The 9069-nt window shown below is 43.5% G+C and overlaps 1 protein-coding gene across 3 annotated transcripts in view; it reads left to right on the top strand.

The window, feature by feature from the left end:
* Positions 1 to 8160: 8160 nt before the first annotated feature.
* LOC126161329 (solute carrier organic anion transporter family member 4A1) overlaps positions 8161 to 9069 on the top strand; it is a 1079633-nt gene continuing 1078724 nt past the window's right edge. For all 3 annotated transcript variants that reach the window (XM_049917087.1, XM_049917085.1, XM_049917086.1), the window contains exon 1: positions 8161 to 8369. The gene's annotated coding sequence lies outside the window, so the exon portion shown is untranslated. The remainder of the gene's footprint in view (positions 8370 to 9069) is intronic.

The following is a 9069-nucleotide window of genomic DNA, read 5'->3' as shown; positions in this document are numbered from 1 at the left end:
ACTTGGATGTGCTAGTTAGACAGAAGAGTGATGGCTCTCTGGGGCATTCGGTATATCGGAAGCCCACACGTACTGATTAGTATTTAAATTCGTCCAGCTGCCATCAACCATCGCAAACAATGAGTGTACTTAAAACACTTGTACGCAGAGCTCATGTAGCGTCAGATGCAGATAGTTTGCCTGAAGAGCATGCCCATCTGAAGAGGGTTTTCAAAGAGAATGGATATTCTACCCGGGCAAATTTCCTAGGCACTTGCAATTAAGCCAAATAAACAGGGAGTGGAAAAAAGAAGAGAGCACGCCCACTAAATCTTTAGCTTTTCTTCCCTTTGTTGGCAACATTTCCTTCAAAATTGCAAGAATCCTCCACGGTTTCCAAGTGAAAGTAATTTTCGGTCCACCATCGAAGATTTCCGACCTGCTGGGATCAGTGAAAGACGATCTGGTATTGCGGAAGGAGGGTATTTATAAAATACCTTGCACAGTGTGGCATGTCATATATAGGACAAATATTGCGAACAGTAAAAGAACGTTGCACTGAACATCAGCGCTGTACTCGCCTTTTGCAACCTAGCAAGTCTGCAATTGCTGGGCATTGCATTTCCACTGGACACTCAATGGAGTATGACAAGACAACAATTTTGGCCACAGCAACATCCTTTTGGGTTCAAATGGCTCTGAGCACTATGGGACTCAACTTCTGAGGTCATCAGTCCCCTAGAACTTAGAACTACTTAAACCTACTTAACCTAAGGACATCACACACATCCATGCCCGAGGCAGGATTCAAACCCGCGACCGTAGCGCTCTCGCAGTTCCAGACTGTAGCGCATCCTTTTGGGACTCCGTCATAAAAGAATCAGTGGAATTCGCGTGACAGACAATCTTATCAACCGCGACAATGGCTACCAGCTAGATAATGCGTGGAACCCCGTCATCTCTAAGGTCTGCTCCAGACGAAGACGTCAGAGCACTCCGATGGCCGCGGCAGTTGACAACGCCGAAGACAGCTGGGTTCTGCAGTTCCACCAGCGAGGGCGCTGCTGGTGGGCGGTTGGTTCGTCTCTCTATACGATTTTGACGCATGCGCGGAGTACTCGCTGCACGCTACATATTAACGGAACGGAGAGCGTCTTCGACAGTCTTCGATGGCTCACCTGAGGATGGCTGGCAGTTGTCCAGTCGAAATATCGTGGATGGAAGCTAACGACGACCGGCTGCAAGCCCGAAATCTTTTTGAAAGTTTACTTCCATATCTCCTTAAGCTGGCTTCTCCGGTCTCACGTTCCCTACCTCAAATTGTTCAGTGGAGCGTTCTCATGTCCTGTTACATTTTTGCACTCCCTTCACGGAAACATCCTGTATATTCCTGTCCAGGAAGAACATATTTATTGAGAGTCGGGATCCTGGTATTGGCGAATAAATCGAAAGAGCAGTGTCTGTGGTACAGCGTGTTAACTGTAAGACGGCAGAGAGAAAGCGATGCGCAGAAAGCAACGTGTTTTCCCAGTTGTGCGCATGACGTCACGGTGGAAGCAGCTGCGCCAAACAGTACACAGTTCGAATTGTGTGTGATTGTTTTTCTGGTACTCAGTCAACAGCGGAAACATTCGGAATTTGGGAGTGTTAATGGTTTTTGCTGTAATTGATATTTGATTCGGAACTGAAATAGTTAGCGATAGTGGACAGCGGGATCAACATTGTGTTCGCCAGCTCTATGATTTATGGTTCGTCCTGTGAAATTCTTATTGGAGAATCTACAAGTGAATGAGAAAATTAATTTTTACAATACCAGGCTGTGCTGTTACGGGCTGTTTTTCCTACAACCGGAGCACAAAGAGAACTGACGTAATGTATCACAGTTTCCCGCGTAATGAAACATTACAAAAACTATGGTTGTCGAAATGTTGTAGGAAAGACAGTGTAAATGTTGCGTATGCACGAATATGTTCTCGCCATTTCGCAGAAACAGATTACTTAGGGGATTTACAATCTGAATTGCTTAATTTGCCCCGAAAAAGAATGCTCAAGCCAGATGCAGTTCCTTCGTGCAATTTGCCGTGCAGTAGTGCGACTGTCAATGTGTCACCCGCAACATAAGACAGAACCAAACGGTATAGGAAACGAGAACTACATAAGAGATCTCTGGAAACTTTGGAAAAGCTGTCACCAAATAAGAATAATGATAATAGGAGCACATGTACAGATGACAGTTTTTTTTCAGACACAGATAAAGTTACTTTGATGAATACTATAGAGGCTTTAGAAAGAAGGAATGCTGTTCTTACAAACAAGTGTGTGCAACTTCGAGCTCTTGAGTAAATTCATTTCAATGCGATTAAATGAATAGTTTCTGATTTATTTGAGCCGAGGTTTCGAAATCAAGTGTGTGTCAGTGTGGTTCTGATCTGATATTTTACCGATGTGTGAGGCATAAGCTGCGAAAGAATATAACTAATCAGTTTTAACTGTAATATTTTAGCAGCAGAAAAGCAGTTTAGACGTCTCAGTTCTGGTATAAACAAAATCTTCCGCCACAAACTTGACGTAAACGCGCATGCCGTGTCGTCCGCTTGTGAGCGCTTGCTTCCACGCTGACGTCACTAGGCCAGCCAATGGCAGAGCAGAGCGCTTACTGCCCAACCTTATTATTTAGTAACCTTGGGCACGCCTACCAGGTGCAGTGCTGGCACTACAAATTGCGCGTCATGCTTACACGAAAGCAGAAGAAAGGCTTGGAAGTAAAACTCGCTTTAAATGTTGTTCGTAAACGAAACTGAAATCGTCATGTACATTAAAATCTATATATGTTTGTCTACTATGCGCTCACAAACCGTTCATCCGATTGCAATGAAACTTTGGTGAGTTGTTCTCCGAACTGGAAGCAGTGTTCGCAGGCTCGGCACAATCTTCCGCACTGAATAAAATTCCGCTATCGTGTCGCGAATGACACGCTGGTTGTAATCATCGATCATTACTTCGATTTCTCCACTTCTCTTCCTACGTTAAAAGCGAGAAAGATTTATAAGAAAATGCCTTCTGCACTGCATGTATTTTTTTGAATTTGGAAATGTACTGTAATACGAATGCGTTTCGAAATAATAGAGTAACCAGTGGTGTTTTCATACAAAGCAATACGGTAGCAAGGCAAAATGAAATATAAGCTAATTCGGACGAAATAGGGGGCTCCTTCAAAGTGATCGCGAACAAAATATCTGAAATGGAAACTCTCTTTTTCTTGCCAGGCGTTTGTGGTGATGCGCCAGGATGTTTCGTGGAAAACTATTTGGATCTTCCAATGCTACGCACGTTTTGTCCTGTGTGTGTAGCAGCTCTCACTGAAGATTTTTAAATGGGGTGAAGCAATTTTTTCTGCTCCCTTTTCCTTTCGCAGCATTCAATCACACGCAATATAATTTTTGCGAGCATCGCTACGTAATACTGGTTTCCTTCTAACCGTAGGCCTACCGGTAGGGGTTGTTGGCGACTCCCGAGCTGGGCGAGCAACTGCCTCTTCACTCATTTTGATAATGTTTAGCACAACTGCGCAATAAAAACCCTCAGAACAGTACAGCGCAAAACAATAACGAAGCAGACGACAATGGCTACCTTGTACAACACAGTCAGCTACGAAATGTTGGCAGCAGTCGAAACTGCGTGCCTACCTTCGACCACAGATACTAGTAGACTGGCCTTGCTGTGCAGAAGCTATAGGGCTGGTGTGGCTCCAACATAAATCACGTGACTGTTGGCAAAACGTGGCGGGATTTCAAACCAGCGGTCTGCGATCCTATGTTTGTATCGTATTTTACCCACATTTCTCAATTGACTGCCAAACGCTTCCAACAAAAATTGCTTTTTCATTTGCGAAAAATTATGTCAGAACTACATTTGACCTGGATTTGTTCACAGTACCATTTATAAAATCTAACAAATACATCGAACGCTCCTCTGGTGGGCAGCGGGAAGAAATTACTATAAACTATCAATTAAAATAAAATGTCGTTAAAATTCTTTTAAACAGTAAGAGTGCGCTCGTGTCAAAACTTTATACATTGGATTCGCCGCGTTTTGAGCTCTAGTCACTTATAAAAGAAAATGGGATATGGGAATTATGTCAACTATAGGTGCCAAAATTGTCGACTTTAGGAGCAGGTCCATTTTAGAGTACCAATTTTAGGTGCACTTCAAAGGTTCAGTTACTACTATTTTTACAAAAGTTTAAACTCTCAGTTTTGAAAAAAAAATGATATTTTAGATGAAAGGTGAGACTTTGATGTTTCAGAAAATAATTTTGGAGCCTACATTTATTTAATGGTATTAGAAGGTAGAAAAAAATTCTCTTCATGTGTCGACTATAGGTGCTCTTACCTTATTATAATCTCACTTGTATATACAAAAAGGCGCGTATGTGCAGATGGCTTAAAGTTTTTCCGTTTCAGGGCTGTATCCAAATGTGCCTTCGGTTTTCATCCTTAGCGAACCTATGAGTAGGAACGAGAAACAGTTATACTTACTTCTGTAACCGAATTATCACAGATACTTTCCAAAATGTAATATGAGTTTGACTTTACAGCCATCACTTTCAACACTTTGATTTACGTGATACTCTATTTCAAGTGTAAAAAACATAAAAATCACTTCAGCAGATTTCAATAAACGCATCTGTACTATCATAGAAACACTTATACGTGAAATGTAATGCCATTTCCCCGACAAAACACTGAGTACAGCCATAAGTGCAACACGAAACAACCATGTTTTGCCAACATTCACGTGACTTTAGCCCAGAGATGTTGGAGCCACGAAAATGACGTCAGGGCCAGTCTATTACCTTTATTGTCGAAGGTGCCTACTAGACTTGGCCACTGTTTCTATGTTTCGATACAGTGTATCGATACGTGGAACTGTTTCAGTGTTTCGGAACGGCTGTGGTTCACCGTTTCGAAGCAGTGGTGTTTCATTCCGTCCCTGTCTCGGATAACCGGACCATATTCGATCTCGAGCCAGACTCAGAAACTGTATCGTTGTTTCAAAATAAGGCTCTTTCAGTTCACCTGTGCTTGGAACGGACTAATTGTATCGAAACAGTGATGTTTCATTCCGCTCTGAGTCGGACGAGATTCGGGCTCGGCACAGGTACTGAAACACAACATACCAGTTCATGAAACTCTTTCAAGAGTGTCGATATCTTCTTTTTGACAAGCAATAGCATGAAGCTTAAGATATCCGAAAATAAAGCTTCGCTTCTAGCTGACTGTCCTATTTCGAAATGGGGGTAACATCTGCTTTATAAACACTAACCAAACAGTAAAACAAGGCATACTATTCACATTCAAAATAAATTAATATGTGAAAATCATTCAGTTAAATTACACTTTTTTTTTATAACATACGCTTCTCTGTTCATGTACAGTAATCATATTAAGAAACGCAAGTAAGCCTACAACATTTTGAATAAAAAAGGCGTAGAGTGACAATTATTAGACATATACATAAATTTGATGTAGGTATAATTGCAAGCAATCTGTTTGACATATCATTGATAGTGTAATGGCGAACGGGAAGAGCTGGGAAGCATGGTGAATTTATAGTAACGGTTCGGAACACCTTGAAAGACAAAAATTTTTCTGTTATATTTTGTTGTTTATTCGAATTATTTGGCGTTATTTGTGAGTCTATAGTCACTATGCCTATTATCCACAGTGATTCCCTTTGTGTGCATGGAAATTAGCAGGATGGGTATATTACCCATACTAACGGAATGTGGGAATCCCAGTAGCATATCCGTTGTTTCTGCAGTTTGCTCCCACCTCCAGTTCCGTTCGTGGTGGTTCTTCTGTCTTCACCTAAGGCTTTCCTCAGCCAATTGAAAAGTATGGAACTCACACGTCACGAAAGCAGCGCACTTGCTGCAGGAAATACGAAACTGCCAAGACGCCTAAGTGGTAGTTTCATACTTCCTGCGATATGATTATCGCTCTCGCACCTCATTTTTGTTTATATGGACATACTTATACAGTAGACATTCAAGATGATAAAATCTGTAGGTTTATTAGATTACAAAACACAAACTGTTTCACTGTTTCGAAACAGCGTATCGAAAAATTTCATTGTACTGTTCCATTTGTTTCGAAACAATTACGTGTTTCACTTTGCCCATCTCTAGTGCCTACCGAAGCCTCCCGACGTTTACCGACTTCTACCGACTCAGGACTAGGGAGAGGTCTGCCATCTAAAAGTTTACACACTGTACACGTACAGGGTGTTTCAAAAATGACCGGTATATTTGAAACGGCAATAAAAATTAAACGAGCAGCGATAGAAATACACCGTTTGTTTCAATATGCTTGGGACAACAGTACATTTTCAGGCAGACAAACTTTCGAAATTACAGTAGTTACAATTTTCAACAACAGATGGCGCTGCGGTCTGGGAAACTCTATAGTACCATATTTTCCACATATCCATCATGCGTAGCAATAATATGGCGTAGTCTCTGAAGGAAATTACCCGAAACCTTAGACAACGTGTCTGGCGGAATGGCTTCACATGCAGATGAGATGTACATCTTCAGCTGTTCAATTGTTTCTGAATTCTGGCGGTACACCTGGTCTTTCAAGTGTCCCCACAGAAAGAAGTCACAGGGGTTCATGTCTGGCGAATAGGGAGGCCAATCTACGCCGCCTCCTGTATGTTTCGGATAGCCCAAAGCAATCACACGATCATCGAAATATTCATTCAGGAAATTAAAGACGTCGGCCGTGCGATGTGGCCGGGCACCATCTTGCATAAACCACGAGGTGTTCGCAGTGTCGTCTAAGGCAGTTTGTACCGCCACAAAATCACGAAGAATGTCCAGATAGCGTGATGCAGTAATCATTTCAGATCTGAAAAATGGGCCAATGATTCCTTTGGAAGAAATGGCGGCCCAGACCAGTACTTTTTGAGGATGCAGGGACGATGGGACTGCAACATGGGGCTTTTCGGTTCCCCATATGCGCGAGTTCTGTTTATTGACGAAGCCGTCCAGGTAAAAATAAGCTTCGTCAGTAAACCAAATGCTGCCCACATGCATATCGCCGTCATCAATCCTGTGCACTATATCGTTAGCGAATGTCTCTCGTGCAGCAACGGTAGCGGCGCTGAGGGGTTGCCGCGTTTGAATTTTGTACGGATAGAGGTGTAAACTCTGGCGCACGAGACGATACGTGGACATTGGCGTCATTTGGACCACAGCTGCAACACGGCGAACGAAAACCCGAGGCCGCTGTCGGATCACCTGCTGCACTAGCTGCGCGTTGCCCTCTGTGGTTGCCGTACGCGGTCGCCCTACCTTTCCAGCACGTTCATCTGTCACGTTCCCAGTCCGTAGAAATTTTTCAAACAGATCCTTTATTGTATCGCTTTTCGGTCCTTTGATTACATTAAACCTCCGTTGAAAACTTCGTCTTGTTGCAACAACACTGTGTTCTAGGCGGTGGAATTCCAACACCAGAAAAATCCTCTGTTCTTAGGAATAAACCATGTTGTCCACAGCACACTTGCACGTTGTGAACAGCACACGCTTACAGCAGAAAGACGACGTACAGAATGGCGCACCCACAGACTGCGTTGTCTTCTATATCGTTCACATCACTTGCAGCGCCATCTGTTGTTGAAAATTGTAACTACTGTAATTTCGAAAGTTTGTCCGCCTGCAAATGTCCTGTTGTCCCAAGCATATTGCAACAAACGGTGTATTTCTATCGCTGCTCGTTTAGTTTTTATTGCCGTTTCAAATATACCGGTCATTTTTGAAACACCCTGTGTGTCCGAAGTACCACTGCACAGTTCTTCTTAATAACACAAGCACTGCTACTTCGTATTCGTGAAAGAAGATGGTTTTGCTGGGTCACCTCGTACCGGCAGCAGCTACCGGAAGTGACGCGTCGCCTCGGATGGGCGTTCGTGGTTCTCCAGTGACGTCAGCTGCATAAGGACTTCTGGGTAGCGGCAGCCGGCCGCACACTCACCTGGCCGGCGTCGCCGCGGCGGTGAAAGAGGAACCGGCGTGCCCCGGCGGTGACTGCGTGCCAGTGACGTCACGACCAGCCAGGCCAGGCAACGCCGTGCCGTGCGCTGGCGCGTCCCCCCGCCTCAGTGGTGCCGGCGACTCGCTGCCAGCTGCAAGCTTCGTGGCGCGTCCCTTGCCGCGCGTTCTTTGTCGTGGCGCGCCGCGTATTCCGTGCTGTGTTGTGTCGTGTGCCCTACCAGTGCCGCGTGCGCGTCTGTGATCTGTGTAGTGTTTCAGTGCAGTGCCTCAAAAGCAGCCCCTCACTTCCGTGCCGAGACGCCAGCGCTGCCAACAGTCCACATTTTTTTCTAAGGTCAGCAAACACAGGTATTCCTTCAGGTGATTTTTGTTTAGGAAAGCTCGCCATTTCGTCCCCCTTCGCTTGGACGACGAAATATATTGTGAAGATTTCGCGCTTCTCTCTTCGACCATACATGTTTCGGTTATGCTACACCATCGTCAGTGGGTTTAACTTCATTTTACTTGTTACTGCATTAAAGTATCGTAAACAGCGTAACAGAGCACGTTCGAAAACTATTCATACACATTTACGAACAAACAACAAAACTGATTATTTATTTATTTTTCTTAGCTAGATTAGAGCTATCATGCTGTTTCCTACAACTAACCAGCCATTCTATATGTTTACATAACGATACAGATGCTGTAAAAGACTTACATTTAGTATGGGTTATAACGCTTAGAAGTATTTATACTATAAACAGTGGAAAGCTGTATCAGCTACAGTAGAAAAACGTAAGAGTTTATAGTGGTATTTGAGAATTAGCACAACAAAAGCATTTCACACTCAGATAGAATTAAACTGAGGTCACTGGCAGAAGAGGTAGGTGAGGGGAGGAAAGGAACAAGATAGAAAAATAAGCAATAAAAAACGGGAGAAGAAGGTGCCGTCACTGTGTGAGAAACGAAAAGAGAAAGAAACGTAACTGGCAGCAGATGGAAACATTTGCTTTCAGCAGATGGAAACATTTGCTTTAGTTTTAAATATTTAC

This window comes from Schistocerca cancellata, chromosome 2 (genome assembly GCF_023864275.1).
Source record: "Schistocerca cancellata isolate TAMUIC-IGC-003103 chromosome 2, iqSchCanc2.1, whole genome shotgun sequence".
NCBI lineage: Eukaryota > Metazoa > Arthropoda > Insecta > Orthoptera > Acrididae > Schistocerca > Schistocerca cancellata.
Note: the sequence above shows the minus strand (reverse complement) of the source record. Positions and strands in the feature narration are given on the sequence as shown.